Genomic DNA, 2,988 nt, shown 5'->3' with positions numbered 1-2,988 from the left:
AAATGTCACAAAGTGAAAATTGTTATTACCTCCCACACCTATAATTTCTAAACATGGTTAAAATTATAATAACAGGATTTTCACTGAATTTGGATTATAGTCTGTAACAATTAAAACATAATTTCTATCATAAAATGCATTTTATATATGGAGTTGAATATTTCATAAGCATTCCTCTATGATTTTATAGCAGTGGTGATAATTTTAATATATTTTCTGTCATTTAAAAACCCTTTATCTGATTAACCATAAATCAACATGGGTCATTAGCCTGGAAATATGGAGTACGTCATAGACATCACTTACCTAATCCTATCCTGGTATCGGATAATATTTTTCACGCTATTGTTAAGGCAAGATGAAGGAATGCAGGCTGGATAAAAATACTGTTAAGTTGGATTTATAGTGGTTGAACAACCAGACCCAGTGGATATTGATTCCTGGAATGGTCACCATGGAGAGAGCTCTCTGGTGGTCTGTCCAGTCAACTCTGTTATATCAAGAGGCTTGATAAATACATTAACAGAATGCATATTGGTTTGCAGATGACATAAAGTTCAATATATTTAAAGACAAAAGTAGGTTTTCAAATATTTTGTTAATACTTGAAATGACAAAATTTTAACTGTACATTGAAGGAAAATCCATCTTGATATTTGGGGCAAGAAATTGACAATGCTTCAATTTCAATGCAATGTAGTATGGAAGGGCCTCAGGCAGAAACATAGCCAAATATCTGCTTTTTCATATACCGCTGCCTTTGTGAACTTGCGAACTTGGGCAAGTGTTTAACTCTCTAAATTGTGTCTGTACCATGGGGAAAATGATTCCTGCTTTAAAGCGTTTTTAGTAAAATAGGATTCGTAGTGTGCATGGCTTGTAATAAGCATTTATTGATGGTACTATAATTATTGCTGTAATGCCAAAAATAAATCTAAACATAACCAAAAGTAGTTAGAGTCCAGTTCCAGGGAGGTGATATATGCTGGCCTAAACACATCCAAATTATGCCCTATTTTAGACACCACACTTCAGAAGGATTCCTGGAGAACATCCAGAGAAAATCTAGACAAATCCATTTACATAAAGAACTTTTGAGGAAACTAGATATTTTTGTCTTGAGAGGAAAGCCTAAAGAGACATGATAGCTGTCTCCAAATATTTTGAAGTACTATGTTGTGGAGGAAGTAGTATTTTTAGTCAGTGTTACTCCAGGAGGCAGAAGAAAGACCAATACTTGGAAGTTTTAGGAAAATAAATTCCGTTATGATCTGAAGACCCTTTCAACAGTGACATCTGTTCATCAATGGAGCAGTCTGCTTCAACAAACACCATGCTCCCCATCTTTTAAATATCAGGAAAATTATAAATAAAATTCACTGTACAGCATGTTAAGATGTGTTATATTATTTAAAACCTCTCATTAACCCTGTAAGTCATTTATTATCATTCTTTCCCCCATTTTTCAGATGACAGACTGTTTGACTTGCCTCAAATCACACTGACAATAAGAGTCAGGTCCATATTCTCAGAGTTCAAAATCTATGCTTAATTCTGAATATAAATTTGACTGAGGGATTCATAAACTGGGTGTGAGTTTGTGTAAGAAGACATCTTACAGTAAGTATCTTAAGAATCATGAATTAATAATGTATTTAAGTTTTCAGGCCACATCCAGTCTGATTCCATTCTAGTCGACAAGCAGTTCCCCCTTTATCTATACTGTGTCAGGCATGGAACATTTGTTATTTCCTTTGATTTGTACAGCAATCCTATGAGGCAAGAGGGCAGGTATTATTCCTGTTTTAAGTATAGAAAAACCAAAATTGTGAGAAACTAAATGATTTAACCAAGGTCACAGAGCTCAATAATGACAAAGAGAAAAAAAAAAAAAAACAAGACTTCTGACTCCATACATACTGTGCTTTTTACTACACCAGTTACCATGAAGTTAATTAAAGATTTGACATTTCCATAATGGACTAGGATGCGTAAGCAGAGATGATTATTGCAAAAAAACTAATGAGCAACCAACGCCCTCACCTAAAATTATTTTTGTCAATAAATTCTTTATATGCAATATACTTGACAAAATTCCAAATTTATAGAACTGCAAGGTAATTTTTTAATTAAACAGAAAGATACATAAATACTCCTTTAAATTTTATTAGATGATACAGTGTATCTTAATAACATATTCAATATTTCACAACTCTTATAGTCAGGAAATGCTCCCTAATTTATGACCCAAATTCCTGCTGCTCCAGTTTCAACCACATTCCCTAATGGCCTGCCCTCTGTGGAAAAAGAAACAAACAAAAAAGCTTCTTGTACATTTCCTTTCATCTCTATAATCATCACTAAATTATTGAAAGAAGGCTTCGCTATGCTAAATCCTGCTTTCATATTCTGACATTGTCACCTACTCTGCTTAGATCTCTCTTTATAAAAATATTGTCTTTATTTACTCCATTCTTATGTTACCTGAAAGACAAGGTCATTTGAACCAAATTTTTAATTAGTTATGTACTTTCTTCCCTCAAGAATGTCACAAAATAGTAATCATGTTGAAATAACTTTAGCCTTCCTATATGACTGAAAACATTTGAGTAATGAGTAAAGATTTTTAGAGTTTAGATCTAAGTAAGAACCTTTATTAAACTGAGAACTACAGAGTCAATCTTCACTTCTTGTAGTCTCAATTCCATATCCCCAAAAGAAACAAAATTATGACTGTGTAACGAATCAACCCAGAGCATAGTAGGGGAAAACAAACACTTATTATGCTCAAGAATTTACGGCCAGGAATTTAGATGGAGAACAAGAGGGAGAGTTTGTCTTTGCTCTATATGTAGAGCTGGAAGACTCCAAATTGGTCTCATCTCCGATGGTATCATATAAAGTCTCCCTCACTCAAAGATCTGGTGTTTGATGCTGTTAGTTGGGAGACACGGTTCTTCTCCATTGGGGTTCTCCATGTGGTCTCTC

This window comes from Ursus americanus, chromosome X (assembly GCF_024610735.1).
Source record: "Ursus americanus isolate L20-20 chromosome X, mUrsAme1.1.p, whole genome shotgun sequence".
In the NCBI taxonomy this organism is placed as follows: Eukaryota; Metazoa; Chordata; class Mammalia; order Carnivora; family Ursidae; genus Ursus; species Ursus americanus.
Note: the sequence above shows the minus strand (reverse complement) of the source record.